At 40.8% G+C, this 24,202-nt stretch overlaps 1 protein-coding gene across 2 annotated transcripts in view; it reads right to left on the minus strand.

Annotated features, from left to right (window-relative positions):
* brinp1 (bone morphogenetic protein/retinoic acid inducible neural-specific 1) overlaps window positions 1–24,202 on the minus strand; it is a 220,532-nt gene that overhangs the window by 165,515 nt on the left and 30,815 nt on the right. Inside the window, exon 1 of one of the 2 annotated variants that reach the window (XM_037752820.1) lies at window positions 5,515–5,951. The exons of the other annotated variant lie outside the window; for it this stretch is intronic. The gene's annotated coding sequence lies outside the window, so the exon portion shown is untranslated. Of the gene's footprint in view, window positions 1–5,514; window positions 5,952–24,202 lie in introns of those variants that run through there. 2 annotated transcript variants of the gene reach the window in all.

Here is a 24,202-nt window from a genome sequence, read left to right on the forward strand (position 1 = left end):
CACAAAATTACCAAACAGATGCAGGTGGAAAAGAAAAATCTCCACCTCAGATTTGCCAATTGCAGAATCCTGCTGCATTTCATCTCCATACAAATAGGGGCCCTACGACTGTATTTAGTTTAAGATACCTCAGACACAACTTCTAGACTGGAGCAGATCAAATTACATTGCTGGAGGGAATGTGGAAGGCAACAGTGAAGCAAATGAAGTTAAAAGGTTCTATGTGTAATCGCCGGCCAGTGCAGACCTCTATTGTTCAGTGATGTGAAAGACCACAGCAGATCAAAACATCTGTCTCCTTCTCCTACTCAAAGTAGCACCGGGCAGAACATTCAACCACAGCTATCACCAAGCCAGCAAAGAACCAGGGCGGTGTCAAAGCAAGATAAATTACTGTGGTTATTACTGTGTTGTCAGAGTTATCATATTTTTAAGGAGTAATAACTGAGCTCTCTGGCAGTGCTAAATGACACAGGGGTCGGGTTTGCAGAGGCTCAATTTAGCATCGCTTTTCACCGGTGTCTCCGACCTGGCAACCACCAAAATGTTAGGTCAAGATGAATTGTTTGCAGAGGACTGTGTGTGTGTGTGTGTGTGTGTGTGTGTGTGTGTGTTAAACAAATATGCAAAGGTCTGCTTTTGCACATTTGAAAGCAGATGATTTTCTTTTTAAATGACCAACTCAAAACACAAGAAAATGTTGCAAAAATTATAATTCCGGTGCAAAACTCGGAACTGCAGCTTCTGCAAATGAACTTAATAATTCATGGTTCTTACGTAACATCATATTCAGGTTCATCAGCAGTCAGGAGGCTGTGGCTTGCCCACAATAGTCTTCGCTTTCAGGAAACTGAAAGTGCATATATATATATTTGTTTGATAAATAATTGATTTCTGTTTTGCTGGTTAACTTTTGATGTGCAATTTATTCCTTGATTGTATCATAAAATGGTGCTTATATGTTCACTCGCAGACATTCAGACTGCGGCCCCCTCGCTGTGAAGGAGGAGAGAGAAGAGGGAGATATACACAGAGAGAGAGACTGGACAGAGGCCGCTGCATTCAGATGACGAAGTGTGTGTGTGTTGAATGCCTAAATAGTTTATAACAATAAAATTGCCTCTGTTGTGATGCTTTTCTGAGCCTGCTTTCAGCTCCCTGAGGCCTCACACAAAAGCCCAAAATTTGTGGCTCCGGTAAATGAAAAAGGATGGCGAAGGAGAGAAGTATATGCAACAATGAATTTCAAAACTGCGGTTGCTTTTTCAGATAGGGAAGCTCCGATTTGACTTTTTCAGTTCCGATACCGATAGCGATACCTGGGCTTTGGGTATCGGCCGATACCGAGTGCCGACCAGTGTCTAATTAATAAGCTGTATGCCTCACTGTGTGGAAGAGACTGGGATCATTCTTTTATGTGTAAGGCAACATCAGGCTTGACTTAAATATTGCTTTCCTAACAAATAAATACATAGATAAACTTTAACTGAATTGTTATTTATTATTAAAATAAATCACAACTTGGTAAGAAATCATCAAAATTAACAGGAGTTTCTATAAAACGGTCACTATATCCTGACAGTTTAGAGTATGAGACAGGTAATCTGAAAGAAAACCATGTGCCTCTGTTGTCCTCCGGTGCTCCTCATGGCATCTGCAAGATTTCACAGACCGGAGGAAAACAACCAATCAGAGCCGAGCTGGAGCCTTGCCGTCTCTGAGCAGCTGTCAATCACTCGTGAACTCTGATCAAACGGTCAAATTAGGCAGCGCTGATCAAATATGAATCAATATTCTGTTACTGTAATGCCTACTTCTCTCCTCAAATGTTTTCAGAAACATCTTGTAGTGTACTGTTTTGATGTAAAATGAGTTACAGTTTGTGACCCGGCAGCAAGGTTGAGATCATTTGAGGGAATGCCAAGCACCGCCCACCAGCCGGAGCAAAGCCAATAGGAACACTCTTTCTCTGAAATGACCTGTGATTGGCCAAAGTCTGCTGTTGGTCGCAGGTTAGATTTTTTAGAGGAGGTGCAGAAGTCTAGTTGTCTCTCAGAATATATGTATATAGTATATAAACATAGAATTGAATTGAATAGATCGGATCGATATCTGATCCGGTATCGGTGCATCCCTATTCTCAGGCAATACGTTTCTATGCAGTTTAAGTACTGTGTACGGCAATGAGAGGTGTTAAAAGCCATTCAAAAAAAAAAACTCAAAGAAAATTTCCTTCTGGAATTGTTAATCAAGGCTTAACATGGTTTGAATTTCATGGTGTGCAAGAATGCAATTAACTACTTGTGATCAGCTACCAACCCTTTAATTATGAGCCTACGGGGTGAGAATTCTTTTTGAGCTTCATATACAAGCGTGGTTTGGCTCCGTGCGGTCTTCCGGGACTGATAGCGGCAGCACATAGGTCAGACAGCCCCTAGTGGGGGTCAAATGATTCAGCTGTCTCTCCAAAATATTGTAAGCTCCCCAGCGTTTCTCTGAGATTTTTTTTTTTTTGCCACATGTCATTATGTGACCCTGTTGTTTGTTTCAGATAAAAACAGATTTTTGTTTCCAAAACCTCTTGGGAGGCAGCCTTCTGGCCACTACAGCTGCAGCCAGCCCCCACATAAAACAATGCCGTGCCAATACAAGAATACAAAGACAGTGATAGAGAGAGCTGCTGGGTTCTGCCAATACAAGACTAACGCTGTTTTTCTGTCCACCACGGAGACAGTTTGTAAATAATATCCTTATCTATACGGAGATAATGCAAAGGGGAATCATCCATTCCTTCTAATTGTGTTTATGGGTGTTTATTTCCTTATAAGAATCACAGCCACACGCTTTACAGGACAATTCGTCAGTAAGTTGCACTGCCAGAGTCTGTAAAAGGACCCTCTGCTGCTGTATGTTCTCTTTTCAGTCCTTGAAAGCATCATCAACATTGGGTCATGTAAAGCCATGACACAAATACAGCTTTAAGCTACTGCTGGCATTTTCATTTTGGCAATGCGATGTGGAATGCCTTCCCTCTGAAAATGATTACATGTTGCCAGCGCTTTGCCATTGAAAAGGCCACCAGATTGAATGAGGCATACTGGGAAAAAAAAAAGCTGCTTTTTTTCCTGCAATTTCCGCTGCCAGTGCAATTTTATGCACTGCAAAGTGCACCGTTGGAGACGAAAGCATGAACAATACTGACATGCTGTCAATATAATGTAAATTTCAAACATTAAAGCCACAGTAGGCAGAATGTTTTTGGCATCATTGGGAAAAAAAATTCCATAATAACCTTTCAGCATATTGTAATTCAAGTGTTCTGAGAGAAAACTAGACTTCTGCACCTCCTCATGGCTCTGTTCTCAGGCATTAGAAAATCTAGACTAGACTTTGGCCAATCACAGGTCATTTCGGAGAGAGAGAGCGTTCCTATCGGTTGTTCATTCAACAGAGGCAGCTGTAAATCACTCGCGAACTTCGATCAAACGGTCAAACTAGGCAGCGCTGATTTAAATATGAGTTAATATTCTGTTACTGTAATGCCTATAGAAAGTTTGCCCCGGCTGGTGGGCGGTGCTTCCTCAACTTGATCTTAACATGGCAGCCGGGTCACAAACTTTCTCATTTTCCAGCTAAACAGTACACTACAAGATGTTACTGAAAAGATTTGAGGCGAGAATAAGGCATTAACATAACAGAATATTGATTCATATTTGATCAGTGCTGCCTAGTTCGACCGTTTGATCGGGGAGTGATTGACAGCTGCTCATAAACGGCAAGACTCCAGCTCGTCTCTTACTGCTTGTTTTCCTCCGGTCTGTGAAATCTTGCAGATGCCGTTAGGGAGCACCTGAGGACACAGAGGCACGTTTCTTTTTCAGATTACCTGTCTCATGCACTACTGTCAGGATATAGTGATCGAAAAATATTTGTTTTAATCATATTTGCTTCATTTCTACCCACTGCAGCTTTAACTTTAAGTTCACATTCAGAATGCAGGATTAGTATTAAGCTACACAGTTACATAGAGATCTTGTATTTTTCATTGTGGCCTATTCATATATTTTGTTTAAAATGAGATTTGTGTCATAAATGTATATGGTGCATTTTTTTCTGTATATATTTGTTAATACTACATGAATGGAGCTAATTAGGACTTCCAAAAGAAAAAAACAATGACAAACCAAAAAACTGCAGTGGCAGTCATGGAAGTGCAGATAAACGCTTCCGGACCGATTTCAAACAGAAGCAGCGCTTCTCTAATTTCATCGAGTTGGTATCAGTATCACACACAGTTATCTCGCCTTTAGCCACATTAATGACACCCACCACCCGGAGTAAAAGAGCAGGAGCTCCCCTCGCAGTTAGTCAGCGGAACAGCAATCAAAGGCAACGCGAGGGGAAAACACGGAACGGCAACTTTGCCTCACTGCTGGTGACACACACATGCGCAAGCACACGCACGCACAAACGCACACATACAATAAAACAAGCATGTGCGTGCTTGCTTTTTTTTTTTTGCTTTGCACGCCACGTACGACACAGACCAGCACGTACACACACAGACACACACACACACACACACACACACACACACAGATCCAGCTGACTATCTGCTTTCACAGAATTCATTATGGGCTGTAATTCATCCAACAAACGGATTCTACAAGAAGAATAATAACAGGAAGCATGACATATTCCATATCCAATATCCAAGCTGGGATGGCACACTCACACGCACACTTTTAGTTAATGGATCATGCAGTTTCCGGGATGAATTGATGGATTTCAAACAGAATTAGCTTGAATACAAATATTGAGTGCACAGTGATCTGCAGGCCTGCTAATGCACCTTCACTCTGGATGATGCCCTCCCCACCCGCACACCAACCCCTCTGTAATGCCTTCTTTGAAGCCTCGGCAGGTCGGTCTGCGTAATAATATGCGAGCCCCCCCAAAAAATCTCTGAGATCATTGTTTCTCCACATCAGTGTTTTTATGCTCCTTTCTATCCGCACTTCTTCTGCAGCATCACCGCGGGAAGATGCTGTCTCAACAGCGTGCCGGACAGAGAAATGCAGTCGAGTGCACCTGATCGAGAGAGGATAACTCATTTGCATAATGTTTTGGAGATGATGGGTTTATAAGATTTTATGAGAGTCATGATTATTATTTTTTTATAACTGCCTCCGTCGACATTCTAGTCCGGGCGGAGCTTAAAGAAAAGGTCCTTTGCAACACCGATAATTTCGCTTCACAGTGAGAAGAAGAGGAACAAATTGCCTCCATCCTCCAAAAAAAAAAAAAAAAAGGACACCACACCGGCCACATCAGTAACATGCTGACCACGCAACATCGCCATAATTGTGCCACAATATAGCCCTGCCTACCCACGACCACTACCTCGTGGTCACTGATGGACAGAAAAATATATATATATATATATTTATATATATATATGAGAAACCCTCATCTAATGTTAGAGGTCCAAGCCCGGGATGTAACCGTACTTACCTAAAACTGACTCTCCCCTCTTTGCTGTATTTGTGGTCCAAGATTTGTTAGTTGTCGAGCCAACAACTTCTGCTGGAGCATATGTATCCAGTGCTCATGCTGGTGGTGGCTCAGTCGGTGATGTTGGATTGCGGATGATTTGGCAATCCTTTTCATGCTCAAGGGGAAAAAATCCTCCGTTTCGGCGTGGTCTCGGGCATTGGCGCGCAGAAAGGAAATAAAGTGATGAAGTCCGTCAGGAAGGGGAAGGAGGAGAGGAGAGAAAAAGGGAGAGAGAGCTCTGGATGGGAGATTTATGCCGACGTGTTTGAAACTGTTCTGTTCTCTCTTCTTTTCTTTTTTTTTTTATCCCCCCTCTCACCGTAGGAGCCGTTTGCGGGTGGAGAGGTGTGGGATGGATATCTCTAGGAAGGTGGAGGCTGGGATGCACTAGACTGAGGGGCGAGAAAGGGGAGGTACAAAGAATACAGTCTCGTATTGTAGAGGACGGTCATGGCAGACAGTAAGGGGTGGGTCTGGACTGGATGAGGCGGAAGGCGACGGAGCTGAGGGTGGATGAGGATAAGAAGCCGTGTCGTGACTTTGTTTTCTGATCATGGCTAAAAACATTTAGGCTGCAGGTTAACCCACCAGGGATAGATAGCTTGACTAATTAAGGGGGGGCAAAGTTGGGGACAAGGGCAGATAGGATTTATGATTCAGGTTAGGAGAGATTTGGAGAAACTGCAACAAAGTGAGAAGGCGGTGAGTGGCACGGAAGGTTGCCACACTGTGCCACGTGTAGGCTGTGTACTTTGCATAAAATACAACGTGACTGTATCACTGTGTTAATGTAAACTTGGAATGACTCTCAGTGAAACTCTCTTCTAAAAAATCCCCCCATAGCCCAGGCTCTGTGTGGAGTCTGTTTAACTCTATCCTAAAAGTGAATGAAACACTGGTGGTTGCTGTCCATGGTGCTGAAACACAACCTATGTTAAGTATTAGTAGTTGCTGTCCAAGGTACTCTAACGTAATTAAAATGGTAAAAGTCTGGTCGTTGCTGTCCATGGTGCTGAAACACAACCTGGTTGTGTCTGAAATTTCATACTAAGATGCTATTTAGTAAGCTAAAACAGATTTTATAGTATGTCCGAAACCGATGTAAATTACTGCTCAGTGCGTCCGAAAAGATATATACTACTGTTTATTCAAAGAAAAAGTATGTTGAACCAAAGTACATTTATTGAGTATGTGCATAGTATGCAATTTTGGACGTAGCATTGAGTACTGGTGGTTGCTGTCCATGGTGCTGAAACACAACCTAAGTGAAGTACTATTAGTTGCTGTCCAAGGTGCTCTAACCATTTTACTAAATGGTAAAATTGTGGTCGTTGCTGTCCATGGTGCTGAAAAAACAACCTGGTTGCGTCCGAAATTCCATACTAAGATGCTATTTAGTACGCTAAAACAGATTTTGTAGTATTTCCGAAACCATAGTATGACACCGATAGTACACAAATGACATACTGCTTCTAGTGAAATATTATATTATGCAAATGCTGGACGCTACGGCATAAATATTCCAAAATGCAACGCGGTAGTGACTACGTTTGTAACAGACGTCAATGGACAGCTCTGTAACGCTTAATATTAATTAAGGTCCCATATCATGCTCATTTTCAGGTTCATACTTCTATTTTGTGTTTCTATTAGAACATGTTTACACGCTGTAATGTTCAAAAAACACTTTATTGTTCTCATACTGTCTGTCTGAATATACCTGTATTCACCCTCTGTCTGAAACGCTCTGTTTTAGTGCATTTCAAGGGAGTTGCAACGGAATTGCGTTGCTAGGCAACAGTTTGGGTCCATGTTTACTTCCTGTCAGCTGATGTTATTTACATACACTGCAACAGGAAATATACTGGGACACGTTTAGAATGTTTACGTTTAAAACTGTGAAATGGTCTAAATATTGTATATTTTTTTGACATCACAAATGGACAGAAATCATAACGGCTTGTTTCAAACGCACAATTTCTGAATACGGGCTGCGTGTATTTCTCCGTATATTGAGCGTCTCGATAGTTTAACAGTATTTATATAGCACTTAAACCTGCGTCATAATGTAAAATACCTGAAAATCTCACTTTTTACAATATGGGACCTGTAAGTATAAGATTCCGTTTTGCTATATAGGCATACTGTGTATAGATAGTTCAGACTCCAAGATTCTTACAAATCGTTGTTTGGTCACATGAGGTTGGCAAGGGTTACTATGGTTATGCGTCTTGCAACCAGCAAGGAAGCAGTGACGACCTAAATTACTGGTCAGTGCGACCGAAAAGATATATGCTACTGTTTATTCAAACAAAAGTATGTTGAACAATAGTACACTTATTATATGTAATGCATAGTATGCAATTTTGGACGAAGCATTGAGTACTGGTGGTTGCTGTCCATGGTGCTGAAACACAATGTTATGTCTATAGGCCTGTCTTTACAGCAGACATTTTGACTTGTCACAGTAGGAAAAGCACAGGTGTTATTAATAACATTAACGAGGGCTTTGTTCTATTCAACTATCCCTCTAAGCCATGACAGTGTGATAGTGAAGCCAATACCAGGACCATGAAACTGAAAGCAGCTAAATGGAGTTGAGCCATCATTAATTTTATCATTCACTCCTGTACTTTTCCTACTGTGACATGTCAAAATGTCTTCTGTGAAAAAAGGCCTACTCACAAAGGGACAAACAGACCAAAAACGTACTTGTTGACTGAGTGGCAGGGCCGTAGTTTTTGCATTGTTTCTTGAGGTTTGGAGGTTTTAACGACCTGATTAGAAGTATACATTCTACAGTCACACACACACACATTTCTGTGAGTTTTTAAGAATGAATTATATATTTCTAGAGTCCATGTTCTTTAATTTGACTGTTTTGGATATAGAATTAGTATAGAAAGGATTCTGTATTTCTTCACCAGAATTACATTTTTGGCATTGAAGGGAAGGCTTAGAAAAAACATTCAGACAAAATGTACAGTTAAATTACTACAAAAAAAATATGGAAAAAAATTGAATATTAATAGCTTTTTGGTACAATTTGTTAGGGTGGTGGAATTGCACTGGGACCCATTGTTTTTGCTAAAACCCTGGCTACGGCGCTGGGGCATCTTGAAAACAATATTGGTCTAACAATAGTACAAAAGATTTGGAAACTTATTGATGCATGTTACAAGCATAATGTTGGGGAATCATTTAAAACATGTTGATGGGAACTATTTAGACCTGAAGCCTATACTGTGTTGTATTCTTTTTCTACTGCGTTAGACATTAATTCACAAATATATCAACTAAAATCTCCCTTGATCAGGACACCTCAGCATTGTACACATGCTTTTGTGTCTTTGATCTTATACAAGACGTGCTTGCATGATTAATACTTGGCACACAGTTGCACATGTAAGTTATATAAACACCGGTCATCATTTTAGGCAATTTATGAATCATACATCCATCATTCATTTGTTGCGTAATGATACTCATGTTACTAGCCGGTTAGCAGCTTATTCATTACAAACCACTTGCTTTACTTAGGATGTCGAGCTTGCGAGGTGGCAATCTTATAACAAGACTTTCTGCCTCAATTACAGTTTTAAATAATTTAAACCCATATAATGGGAAAACTAAACTAGAGGCATTAATAAAAACCCCAGCATATTTCAGTTCTTGTGGGAGTAAAATTTCTGTCTTCATTCTAAAGTGAAGTCTAACTCACAGCAAAAGCCCACATACCTTGTGTGATTACTATTCTTAAGTTTCTACTCTTCACCTTTTGGAAAAGCATGACAATGCTGCACTCAACTACTAGAATCAATATATAGGCTTTGAGCCATCTAAAGTTCTTAACAGGATGGTTTTTGTTTGTTTCTTTTTTTCTTTTTTTTGGAGGGAGGTTGTGTTTTTGCTGTTATTTGGATAAACCCTTAACAATAAACTACTATTACAACTACTACTACTAGTGGTCATACTAAAACTACTAGTTATACTAATAGTAATAATAATAGCAACAATATTACCGCAATGTTTAGTTAGGCTATGTTCAGACTGCAGGCAAATCCGATTTGTTTCTCGAATCACATCTACGAGAATGACTGTCCGTATTGTTATTTGCAAGTGATCGGATCGGTTCATCCAGACATCACAAACCTATCTGCGTGGGTTGCTGTGGTAACGACGTAGGAGTCAGTAACTACACAGCTTTGCTCTTGACGCGGCTTTCCAGCGCTGAGGCATGAAAAAATGGAGGTGTAGTGTCATCCGCAAAGTACTGACTGGTGGGAACATGTAGTCCGCAGGACCTTTGATGACAATTTGGACTTTGAAATCCGATTTGAACGGCCAGAGTGTCTGGACTGAGACGCATCTGTAGAAATCTGATTGGAATCACATTTCAAACCACCTCCAAAATGTGTTTTTTTTGCTGTCCAGATTTTCTTAAATCAATCTGAATACAATCTGGATATGCCAAAAAACGGATTTGGGTTGGTAGTCTGAACAAGAACTTCCAAAGTGTGTGTTTGACAGGGTGAGAGTATGGCCTGGACAAATCAGTTTTTTAGCCACCTTAGTATGTAAAAATGATGATGCACACTGTCACTTGCTATTAAATATTTACTTCAGTGTTACAGTAAAACATGACGAAAATGACAAACAAACAAATCCTCCTCAGGTAATTATATATCCTTCTACGTCTAAACTTAGTACCACCTGTTCCTTCCTTTGATACTATACTAAAGATACTTTATTTCATAGCTGTGCTGTATTTTTATTTAAAGAACCTCAATTAAACATATGGATGAATGATCAACTTAATACTAAGCTGGTGGTGTAGCAGCTGAAAACTTTGCCTCAAACCATTTTTGGTGAGGTTAACTAAGGTTGCATAAAATGTAAGGCACTTTTTTTCCTTTGAAGTTTAAAAGTTGTGCCATAGTTTGGAGGCCTCATGCTGATTTAGTGACACAACACAGTATATAACCTGATGAACGACGGATGGGTGGCACTATGTCAGTTTAATTTAGCTGAACCCGCCAATGTCTTTGTCACATTCAGGTTTCCCCTTCCTCCCGAAAGTCAAAGTAATTGGTTTCAGAAATGCAGTGCGGAGACACACTGCTGCATTGACATGATACAACATGATATGATGAAAAAGACATGCTGTATTTTACAGATTTATACATTTCAATGCACCCCGATGTATTATTTAACATCACAAAGAAAGTTATCAAAGGAGGCTGAATGTAATTTCCTACAAGTTTCCCATTTCCCATCTAATAATCCAACATTTGATGAATATATAGTATGTGACAGCAACGAACATTTATATATATTTATTTAAAATCTTGATTGTAGTTCAAAGATGAAGCATGTTAAAAAGATGACTTCTGAATTGATTTTGACACAACGCTTAATCCATTGCGGTCACAGACAGCTTTGCGACTCCACTAGCTATCCAATGGTCCACACTTGCAGTCAAGTGTTTGAAGCATCCACCAGCGGGCAAAGAACCTGGCGGGTCCAGCATTGCATAGAACTCAATGAGGCTAAATGGATAAATGGAGCCATTACAGAGTCATTAGCCTGGAAGTGGCGGTGACACGTGACAAGTTGCCTTTGCGACAGTAGACATAAAATACTCGAGGGATCATTGAAGTCGTTTCATTCTATAATTCTATTGGTCGTAGCTTTTAATTAGAAACTTCCCTTCAACTTGGTTTATCAGTATATTCGGAGACTTATTCACACCTTTTTATGGTTGCTTAATTGCCCCTTAAAACAAAATCATTGTCAGCCTATATCTGTGATCCACTATGTAAGGACGGACTGGATTTTTCCGGTGTGTACCCGCATATGTTCTCTCAGTCAAGGCTTCATCAAACACACCAAAGCGAGCAGAGTATTTCATGTGGATTTTTTTAGGTATACGACGGCTTTCCATGGTGCACAAGTACTGGGGATTAAAAACGATGTTATGAGCATGCCGGTCATGAATGAACCATCACTGTTGCACTGGGTACACCTGTCTGATGAAATGTGCAGCCTGTGTTTGTGCGTGTGGCTGGGGTGATGACAAGCAGAGTGTTGGTAGGATGCATATTTTAAATATCCTTATCTCCAGAGGGGAAGTGCTACTGTTGGCAAACTAAAAGAACAGAGGAGGATTAAAAAGAAGAGGCAAACAGACTGGAAAGAAAGCAAAATTGGCAAGAAAGGAAGGTCGATAAATTATTTAAGAAATGTGAAAAATGTGACTTGAAGAGCATCATGTGTACCAGACAATCACATTCAAAACCGAAATATCCTGTATTTCAAAGCCATTAAATACCTTCTGAACAGGAAAGTACAGATTTAGAGCTCACTATCTTCCATTTCGCTGTCGATCGTCGGTGATGACAGAGACCTGGTGAGCAAACAGACTTCTTGGGGCATTCGGTATAGCAGGTATTAGAGCTAAAATGAGGTTGTTCTGATTCTACATCACCTTTCAGACAAATAAATTCAGGGAATGTGCGCCCCAGGCAGAGCCGACAGGACGGCAGTTTAACAGACGTATGAAGGTTTTATTGATGAAGACTGGAATCAAACTCTTGAAGTCCAACTTAAAGTAGACGGTTCGTTTCTGCAACAGCATACATATTTTTGCTCTTTTAATTACATGCTCCGTCAGCAGTGGGGGTCTAACTATTTTGGAATAATGCGTGAATGCATCCAAGACGGACTTCTCCCCACTAGGCCAAACAAATTCTGCCGACCTGGCTGGATAACTATAAGCTAGTCAGCTGTAGCGTATTGAACAGCTTTCAACCGTACCTGCACATGTCAACATTGGTCAGTTTAGATGCTAAATGGTGTGCTCTTTATTCTTCAGTTCTTCATCTCAGTTATAAAAAATATTACGCTGATTTTTTTTACTATAAAATAGATACTTTTGACAACCAAAATTGTTTAGGAAATCCTTCAAATATGCAAATACACAAAAGTTTGACTTTGATATTTGCAATCTAGTGTTTGGACGAGGGCTGTCACAGTTGATGCCATAATTAACGCGTTAATTCGTTTTAACGCCACTAGTTTCTTTAACGCATTAATGCAATCGATCTTTCGGAGGTTGTGGTGGGCTCAGTTTTAAGACTAGAGTGAAGACACAGGTATCATATGAAACTAGAAAAACCTAAGGAATCCATTTTTACCAAACACGTCATGCTATCTTGACGCATAGGAGGTTAAATAACGCAGCAAAAAAATTTTGACGAGGAAAAACTGTCATGGCTATTTTCAAACGGGTCCCTTGACCTCTGACCTCAAGATATGTGAATGAAAATGGGTTCTATGGGTACCCACGAGTCTCCCCTTTACAGACATGCCCACTTTATGATAATCACATGCAGTTTGGGGCAAGTCATAGTCAAGTCAGCACACTGACACACTGACAGCTGCTGTTGCCTGATGGGCTGGAGTTTGACTTGTTATGATTTGAGCATATTTTTAATGCTAAAGGCAGTACCTGTGAGGGTTTCTGGACAATATTTCTCATTGTTTTGTGTTGTTCATTGATTTCCAATAGCAAATATATACATACATTTGCAAAAAGCAAGCATATTTGTCCACTCCCACGTTGATAGGAGTATTAAATACTTGACAAATCTCCCTTTGAGGTACATTTTGAACAGATAAAAAATGTGCGATTAATTTGCGATCAATATGGACAATCATGGGATTAATCTTGATTTAATATTTCACTCGATTGACAGCCGTAGTTTAGACACTTGGAAGAAAACTGAAACAAATATACAAGATATATGTGAAAGGAATACTTGGAAGAAGTAGTTAATCCCAAAGAGGTAGAATACCTTGGCAAGAAAAAGGCTAAAACTGCTGATGTGTGACGACATGATGTCATTTATTTGAGAAAGAATACTGAGGTTTCTTATCGTTCAGTAAAAAGACGTGTCTCTGTATTTGGAGTTATTCTTGCTTAACTAACACCTCTTTGCATACTTTGTCATAAGTCCTAAATTATTTTTAGAAAGTCTTACGGTACAGTAGGATATGTTTTTTTTATGATAGTAACACCTTATTAGCCACAAAGCCTTTACTGTGCAAAGCATACTAAGAACCTAATTTATTGTGCATCAACTTCCTTAATGACTTCTTGTAAGGAGAATTAAGGAGCAATATTCTAACATTCATGCCATCCAGTATCTCATTACTGCTGAACACGTGTTCCTCAATGTCAAATATTACAAAAGTTTGTAACTCGCAGCCTGCTGGGAATACCGCTGTCAGGTAAAAATGTACTTTTATACTGTGCAGATTTGACTCCATTATCCACATAACTGCAATAATTGTGCCATATTCAGCACCAGCGAGCCACCAGACACAATATCCCTTGCACAAGCTAAATTTATCTGGACTGTAATGATCTCACATCTACCTCCTTGTTGGAAGCCATGGGCTGAATCTCCCTCTTAGCTGCCCAGAAGACTGTTAGCGCTTGCTAGATTGACAACCTACTAATGGCTGATCTCTAAGGCTTATAGGCCACAGAGATGTTTCTACCCCGGTGTTAGTGCACGCTGTTGCGGAAGCCTGTCACACTGTACCCAGACCTCTCCCTGCCAGGGCTATGAAGGAGAAGACAGATGTCCAAATAGCCAGCAGGTCCATCAGTCATGAGGATTTTTTTTTCCTCTCGGTAGGGCGGGGGAGGGAGGGTCAAGTGGGAGAAGCACAGATGAATGAAGATGACACCATTCTAGCCTCTCTGCTACTCTAATGAAAAGCAAACTCATTTTCCAGGAAGTTTCCAGGTAATAAGACAGCCAGCCAGATCCAAACATAGAAACAACAACTTTTTAAAAGCATTACCTTACTATCGAGGCCACCTCGTGACTCCTATTTCAAGCCAAAAGACAACTCCTGAGTAAACATTTAATTTGGGAAAACATGTGTCAGTGTATTTGTGGACCAATGCTTTAAAACACAGGGAAATTAAACCCATCCAATTAGTGTAAAAGAAGGAAAAGACCAATAAAAATGGTCCTCCAAATTAAAAGACGAAATACGTCATTATGTCCATGCGCTCTAGAACAGCACTAGCGTTTTCTGATCTGACCGCCCCATCGGCAGGAAGACAGCATTTGTCGTCTAGGTCGTTATGAATTACTGTTGAAACTTAAACTAGTTTTATGATGCGACAACACTATGGTAAAGGTTTGGTTATAGGTTTAAGCACAAAGACGACTAGGTTTAAGGAAAGATCTTGAAAGATTTGGGTTAAAATAGGTACTTTGTTAAGGTTAAAGGTACAGTATGTAAGATTTGGCGGTATCAAGTGGTGTGGTTGCAGATTGCAACCAACTGAGTCCCCCTCCGCTCACGCCTCCCTTTCCAAGACTGCGGTAACGTGAGCCGCCGAGTGCAAAACCGTGGTAACGCTGTTGGCCTCACTCAGAGGCCGTCCTTACCATAATAACACTACTTTAGGAGCAACGGAAGTCAGTCGACGGCTGGCGGTAGCACTGTTTTCCACTCTGAGGCACACGTTGCCGCAGTTTCACAAGCGGGTCGGAGAACTACGATGGTTTTCAGGTAACATAAAAATACAAAAGTCTCTCTCTAGAGCCAGTGTTTCTCTGTTCAGTGCTACTGTAGAAACATGGCGGAGCAACATGGCGGACTCCATGAAGAGGACCCGTTCCATATGTAGATATGAAGGGCTCATTCTAAGCTAATAAAAACACAACGATTCTTAGTTTCAGGGGATTATACACTAATGAAAACATAGTAATGAATATTATATTCCACTTCTGCTGATAGATCCCCAGAAGTGTTACACACTGTTCCTTTAATGAAACATCAAGGTTGGAGTTAAAATGACTTTCTCTGAGGTAAGGGGGCTTCATTGTCATGGTGACAATAATAAAACTCATAGTAATGATTGGGTCGATGTTTGAAAAAAAAAAGAAAATGTCGGTTGTGAACAGGAAACAAACCGCTGTCTCACGCGTTAAAGTCCGACATTTCGTTGACCCGTCTATAAACCCCGACCTCTACTCAGACTTTGTCAGTCTTTAATAAGGTCACTGACTTCCTCCTTTGCTCCCGTCATAATTACACTACTCTCGTTACAGGACTTTGTCACTTGATATGGGACACTTGCTGAAACGACGGATGCTGTCGTTCTTCTTGGGAGAACAGCCTCTACAACACAGAGAAGAGGGAGTAACGGTGATGCTTTTCTCGCTAACAGATGGAAAAATTGCCAATCTAAATGATACACGTTAAAGATTCTTGTAAAATAGTTTTTTAACACAATATATGTATCAAACTGAAGAGGAATACAGTTCCAGTTAAAGTACAACGATAGACTGGAATTACTGGACCCCTTCATGACTTTGTAGAAGCTTCCTATAAGACATAACGGTGTCGTGACTAAACTCTTTAAACCTGCTGTAACAAAATCACAGATGTCGGCTGCTGCTGCTCTTCCTTATTGGATGTTTTATGCAATACACAGAAAGTTTTTTAAGCTTAGCGACAAGGACCTTGAATGAGGTATATAATATGAGTGGTATTACAGGTAATCTCACCACATGTGGCAATGTTGCAGCCAGTGTGTGGGTGGCTGCTCAGCATGCAGTAACCATATTTCTAATTGCCCATCTGGCACAAAAACGAGGACTGTGAACACAGAGGGTGCACTCCGAATCAAGTATAGGAGAGCATAAAAAATAAAAAAAACAAGTTTGAGGTTTTCTTTGAAAACATTCTTGTACTTGAGTGCTTTGTATTTTTGAATGACTTTGCTGAATTCTTAACTGAGGAGTTCTCGACTGCTGGAATAACGCCTCTTAGGCTTTACTAACACTTCAAAATCTAAGCATTTTTTGGCTGTATCATCGTATCCCCCCTTTATTGGGTAGTAACTGCTTAAAAGTTTGTTTGTGAGATAAGTTACGATATGAAATACAAAGGATAAATCCAGGTTTTATGTACTACGTGGTGCCATTTTTTAAAATGGAAAATCAAAACCCTACAATGTGGTTTATAATAGGCAGGAGTTTATAACTCTAGAGAGTCATCGCAGGCACAATCATTTCATATTTCTATTGTTTCCTCTGTATGAGCTAAATAGTAGAAATATGGCTTTTATCAGGAATGTGGTCCGGCAAAAGTTGAGCCAGGATTCACCTTTTTTTTTGCTGGATGACCCTGCGTTTGGCAAAAGATAAAGCAGCAAGAAATATGTTCCTTGGTAAATCCAATTATTTCCATTGCCTCATTCTATCTGAAGACACTGACTGAATGGAGTTATGTTTCCACATGCATATTTGGAGTCATCCATTGACGGCACATAAAAAGGAAGTCTTTAAATGTGCTCAATACGGAACAGAGCACATCTACTGCCTCCACACTAGGCTTGTCATGGTAGTCAGTGTTACCAGTGTTACACGGTGGTCGGGCACACATCAATTACATTACGTACCCACCGCCCCAAACCGCCGTTTAGCTTTTTTTAACAGAAATAAAACCCATTTAGTGAATTTATTAGCATATCAGCGCCGTGTTATCAATACAAAGTCGGACAACGGACGCTACAGACTGACAGTGAATGTGTCTGCTCCGTACAAAGTCTCAGCTCAGAGTAGTAGGAGTCAGATTTCACACACAGGACGAGAGAGTATTGAAAGGCAAGATGATGGCGAAAGATTTGGTGTCGAAGCGAAAAGCAAACTATTTGGCAGTATTTCAGATTTAAGCCCAATGCTATAAGGGAACCAAAATGTTATTGAGGTAATCGCCGCAAGGAGGACGGAGCGGTCACAACCGGCGTGTGCTGCGGAGCAGCGCCAGGTAGATTCCTGCGGCCCCACAGTGAAAGCTCCATCGGAGAGGTCAGACACACAGCCGCCCGACGTTATGCCATCTTTTTTGTAAAGTGTCCGGTGTAATCGGTAACACCGGGTGTTGTCACAAGTTTATTAACCCGTTGGAAAATTTCCTCACCGTCACATCCCTACTGCACACGGCTCTCAACATGGCGACGGTGGCTCACAGCTAACCGTGCTAACAGCATGAACAGTGCAAACAGTAGCAACAGTGCTGACAGAGCTAAAACGGTTGAGGTAAGAAATAGACATTACAGTAACAGAATATTGATTCATATTTGATCAGCGCTGCCTAGTTTGACCGTTTGGTCGGCGTTCGCGAGTGATTGACAGCTGATCAGAGACGGCAGACTCCAGATCAGCTCTGACTGCTTGTTTTCCTTCGGTCTATGAAATCTTGCAGATGCCGTCGTAGGAGCCCCGTAGGACACAGAGGCACATGATTTTTTTTTACATTCATTTTTGTCTCATACACGACTGTCAGGATGTAGCGACCGTTTTATAAAAATAACTTTTTTTTTAATCATATTTGCTCCTATTTCGACTGCTTCAGCTTTAAGTATTTATATATAATTGGATCACCCCTATGAAGCCATTGTAAATGGTGTATAAATCTTCAAAAGATACTTTCTAACAACCTATTGGATCGTTGTTTTGACTATTATTCCAAAGCCATTAAAAAAAAAAGAAAAAACATGTTTCAGGCACCACTTATGTAAAGCCTGTCACAATGGGGGGGGAAAAGCTCAGAATACTGAGTAACAGCCAAGCCAGTTTGGACAGCACAAATAAATTCTCCTGAGCAGCGTAGTGCGGAGTATTTAAAAGTAATCCTACTATGAATCGCAGAGGACAGAAAACAACTGCTGCACTGCTCTCTGTGGGTTGAAACCTCTCTAGCGTGAGAGACCTCTGGCCCTAATCAGTTAAGTTACAGCAGGTATTTTGCGATAAAAAGACGTAGAACATGCACTTTAGTTTACCTACAATACCTACAATTGTTCACCATTTATTCACCTACATGATGTGAGACACTAAACATTATGACGTGGAATCTCCGATAGAAATGTGCGCCAAATTAAAGGTCCCATATTGTAAAAAATTAGATTTTCATGTCTTTTATATTATAAAACAGGTGCAACAAGTGCTATATAAATACTGTTAAACTATCAAAGCGCTCAATATACGAAGCAACACACACACCCCGTATTCTGAAATTGTGCATTTGAAACAAGCCGATTTCTGTCCATTTGTGATGTCACAAATATACAATATTTAGACCATTACACGTTTTTAAACTTAAACATTCTGAATGTGTCCCATTTTATTTCCGGTTGCAGTGTATTTGAATAACATCAGCTGACAGGAAGTAAACATGGACCCAAGCTGTTTCCTAGCAACGCAATTCCATTGAAATGCACTAAAACGGAGCGTTTCAGACAGAGGGTAAATACAGGTATATTCAGGCAGACAGAATGAGGAAAATAAAACAAATATTTTAACATTAAAGCATGTAAACATGTTCTAGTAGAAACACAAAATACAAGTATGAACCTGAAAATGAGCATGATATGGGACCTTTAAGGAGGAATCAAACTCTTGTGACTGCTGACTACGGGGAATTCGCTCTTGTCTTATTGCTCTTGGCAAACCGTGTCATTTAAACAAAAAAAATATGGGCTTTGTTTGTTTCTCGCACCAGACAGAAGAAGAAGAGAATAAACATATGCAATAGGATTACAATGGAAAAGAAAACAAAGCAGCCTTGAGAGCAGTTGTTCAGTCTAAATAATTAAGCAGTGATTATGGATGTGGCCAAAGGCTTTTTTCTGATGGGCTCAGTGGCGTGCTGTGGACTGGGCTGAAGCTCTCTGTTCGCTAAAAAGACGCATCATTGCAGCCAGCAGTGAAGAAATCTCATGCCACCCACTTTTCCATTTTCCACTTAACAGCAACTCTTACGATCCTTGGCGTCCTCTTTCTCCCTCTAACTCTATATATCTACACGTCAAATCTTTTCAGATTAGATTTTGCTCCTCTGCCTTTTGTACATGTGCATTTTTCAGCTCTGGGCACTTTTTTATAGCATATTTATTACACCTATGACACTTTGTTTTCACATTCATTTAATCATTGTGACATTCCATTTCATGCCCCGCTCTTTCATTTGTTAAAACCCTGTATTATTTTTTTGTTTTCCAGAGAGTCCCGTCTGCTCCATTGTGAAACAACTGGTTTCCGCTAATGAAGTGCTAATTTAAGCTGTGATGATATTTTAATCACCCGGAGCAAAAGGGGGAGCTTGTAGATGCCTGAGCCTGGCAGGAGTTTAGCACATTATTGAAGCGTTGGCCCCAGATACATTAAGGCTTTGGTAGATTTGCAAGTAAAAAAGATACATACACACAACTCCCCCGTCTCTGTGTACCTGTGTATATTCCTAGATTTACAAAACACCACGTACACCTGTGTCTCATTACGAATCGCAGCGTGGAGGCAATCAGCGGGAACTGCGCATTTGAGATGGAAAAAATTTGAAAAGCAACACAAAAGTGTGGACAGTGAAGAAGAACTGCAGCATTATTGAACGTGAGGCTGAAACATGCTGTAAATGGAATAGAAAAGAAGAAAAGCAATATTGTTTGGGAGGATTGGGTTCTGGGTTTCTCTGATGAAATAAATTGCAGAGTGACAGAGGGGTCAGGGAGACTGCGGATTCTCTAAGTTCAAAGTTGTGTACTTTTAACAAGATAAAGACAACACTGTCTGATTACAAAGGGGGGACTGGAGAACACATCAGCATGCACAGAGGCAGTCTTAAAAGCAGGTTGGGAAGGTGAGAGAAGTCTCTCCAATTGACCAAAAGAATTGTCAGTGGCATTGTGTCTGGAAAAAAGGCGAACACAAAGGGCCGACTGCAGATGGAATTGGGCAGGCGATTCTATGCTGGATTGATTACGTGAGCAAATCAAATAAACGGCAAAACAACATTTCATGGCGTATTTTTACAGTGTAAGCCCACTGATTTAATTCATGGCTGGTGGTGGAGGAGGTCTGATTGTAAGAAGTGTGCGCCACAGAACAGGAAGCCTGCCTAAACTGACTGCCAGCGAATATCCGGGTCCACATGGACGGGTTGTAACAGGTGCAGTGTTCAGGATGCAGAGGGAAACAACACAAGCTCTAGTGAGGCATCAAGGCAAAGACTATCTCCCTCGTGGTCTGTTCGACTACAAAACGAGCCATATGCTTCGCACCGTGGTGTGCTTACTGTGTGGACTAAGGGTCTGTCACTTGAGCATAGAGGTATTTGAAAGGGGGTTGGGAGATCGAATTGACCCCTGACATTAATAAACCTGTAATAAACCTGCAGCTGTAAACTTTTATAGTAGCAGCGAGTCGTCATACGTACACAGCTACAGCTTTAAGTCTCTCCCTCATTTAAAAAAAAAAAAGAATCAATCCATAATGTTTTGACCTCTGGATTATGGCTAGAGCAGCGTGTAACTAGAAGGTCATCAGTTCAATCCCCAGACCACTAAGGACAATCTGGGTGGGGAAAGTGCAGAAAGAGTAGCAGGGTTTCCGCCGGTGTATTGCAAGCCCTGCGGCCTGCCGGGCCTAAGTTGAACCCCCGCCGGGCCAAAGCATGTGGGAATTTTTTCATTTAGGAATTTTTAAAGGTCCCATATCATGCTTATTTTCAGGTTCATTATACGTATTTTGTGTTTCTACTAGAACATATTTACATGCTCTAATGTTAAAAAAAAACTTTATTTTCCTCATACTGTCTGCCTGAATATACCTGTATTTACCCTCTGTCTGACATGCTCCGTTTTAGTGCATTTCACTGAAATTGCAAACTGAATTGCGTTTCAAGGCAACAGTTTGGGTCCATGTTTACTTCCTGTCAATGGATGTTATTTACATACACTTTAATAGGAAATAAACTGGGACACATTTAGAATGTTTATGTTTAAAACCGTGTAATAGTCTAAGTATCGTATATTTGTGATATCACAAATGGACGGCTTGTTTCAAACACACAATTTCTGAGTACGAGCTATGTGTATTTCTCCGTATATTTTGATAGTTTAACAGTATTTATATCGCATTTAAACCTGCTTTATAATATAAAAGACATGAAATCTCACTTTTTACAATATGGAACCTTTAAGATGTTTTTTAAACTACAGTTGCAGAGGGGTGGCTTGCTTGGAAACATCTAACTATAAAGCGAGGAATCCCTCTCTGTCTGTCTTTCTGTCCTTCGCACATCTCAAGATCTGATCACACTTGGCAGGTGTATTGCCGGGGACCCAGGGGAGTGCTTTCTCAAATTTGGACACGTTCAATATTAATAAACTTTTAATAAACAAGCACACGGTGCTCTGTGCAGCAGCAGCAGGGGGGGTGGGTTACAGGGCTCTGCAGACTGAGTCCAGCATGTCGTCCGCAGTGGGCAGACCACGACGGTTCACTGCATGTTCTGAACGGGCATTGCACTAGTAGATATAAAGGTTTTAAAGCTCGCCGGCAACATCTGTTGGTTAAAACGTGAACACACTATAGAAAAACGGCAGGCCTTAGATCAGTGTCTTTACCTCAACCTTCCAACTATCACAAGCTAATGTTACCTAGCAACCATATTTAGCTAGCCAGACAGTCAGTGACTGATACGCCCTATTGAATCTTTTTAAAAGTCTGAATTGCAGACTTTTAAAAAGTCTGCAATTCCGTCCGTGATTCTGTTATCACAGAAACTACAGGGCCGTACCTTAATGCTACAATCAGTCTATTGCTGGCCCACGTGGGCCACCGCCAAAAAACACATTTGGCTGCTGGCCCCCTGTCAAAAGATACTTGTCAATGGGCCTAACTAGGGAATGCTAATTTTGTATTTTTTTTCTAACTGATAACCGACCCTCGTTAACCCATTATTAACCGTTAACTAATAAGATTAGTGCGTTGTGTGCATCACTGCTATTTTTAGTGCCTAACAAGCTGCCCAGCTGCAACAACAAGCTGATGCACAAACAGGTTAAATCCATCATTTATCTGCAGTGTACTGTATGTGCAAAACAGACAACTGAGTCCCCGGTTCACACGTCTGGGAGAGTTACGTGCATTGTCGTGGACACATGCAGCCTCTTGAGGCTGTCAGCATAACGTTAGCGAGTGTTCCGACAGACTGTGTGTGTGTTTGTGCTACGCAACTGTAGCGTTGCTGGTGCTCGATGTTGTCACACACCTACGGTCTGTCAGCGCAGCGTAACGTTAACAAGTACCCGACAGACCATGTGTGTGTGTGGTGGCGGTGAGGGTGGGGTTGTCAGTGGCGTCATAGCTGTGAACGTAGCATTGCAGTGTGTGTACATCTTATTTGTCGGTGAATAAATGCTACAACTCCTCAAGACCCACCCAAACCAAGCTCCCGTGTCTGGCAACACCGGCTTAGACTCACTAACGGTGAGACCGTAGCTTTGGTCTCCAGAACCGTAGTCTTTAACGTTTGTGCAGAAATAAGGTGGCCCAGCTATTTTCTTTCAAGTGACAAGCCGCTCCTCTGAGTTTTGCTCAGCTTTTTATTTAATTATTAATATTTCTTTTAACCGTTTAACCGATTAATCGCATGAATAATATAATATTAATAATAACCTCATTAATTCGTTAAAATTCTTAATGTCGGCTAACGGTTAAACGGTTAATCATTAACATCCCTAGGCCTAATACATTTTTTGGCGGAAACCCTGAGCAGCGTTTGACCCTCCTTTGTTAGCTTGAGCAATTAAAGCCCTTAATCTGCAACCGCTCAAACAGATCAGACTGTGGCTGTACTGAGAAGCTTCCAGGTGTGGATGTGTGTGTACAGTAACAGTGTGAGTAAGAACAGGATCTTTCCAGAACATTACTCTCAGGGAACCTTCCCCCTGGATAAATAAAAGAAGAGAGAAGACAGTAGATATCGTTTACCCGTACAGAACAACGCTGAAAGTGAAATAATTGTCAACGGTTAATTTGATTTTACCGGCTTTCTAGTGTCTATTCATAATGCGCCAGTGTGTGAATGTGCAAATAATTTGAAGCAGACGTCTGAAGGAGAAAGAGTTCACACGTACCAGATAGCAAACAACATGTCATAAATATTGACATCTCATTGTGACAGCTGCAAACTCCTAAGTTCCTGTCTGTACCCCCTCAGCAAACACAGACACACACACACACACACAAACACCCTTTTGTGTCAACACAAGATTCTGAGCTGCGTTGAAAGCTCGTACAGTAGTAAGAATGACACTCGGTCTTCTGGGGAAAATACTGACTGCCACAAAGAGACGCTGGATTTGCTTTCTGGGACCTGTTTGAGCTGCCTCGGTACTTCCTGGAGCTCATCGTGCTGAGCATCTGGAGCAAAATATAGTGCAGAATATAAACAGAATTGGTATTTGCATGATTATGAGAATGCTGTACGGCTATTTAAATAGCACGGGAGAAAAGTCTAATTTGCTTTATGTAATGACTAAAACTAGTTTCCTGCAGTGTTATGTTTGCTTTGTGAAAATTTGATAAGACAATACATTTAATATTCAATTCGGCAGATATGCCTCAATGATGTTAGTTGACCATTTCTTTACCTGATCTTTGTCTAATTTGAGTGACTCACTCAATAACATCCGTTCTCATCTCCTGGTGCACCACTCGCGTTGGTAAGGGGTCTGTAACATAGGGGACTAACGCAGCATCTGAAG

This window comes from Sebastes umbrosus, chromosome 19 (genome assembly GCF_015220745.1).
Source record: "Sebastes umbrosus isolate fSebUmb1 chromosome 19, fSebUmb1.pri, whole genome shotgun sequence".
NCBI lineage: Eukaryota > Metazoa > Chordata > Actinopteri > Perciformes > Sebastidae > Sebastes > Sebastes umbrosus.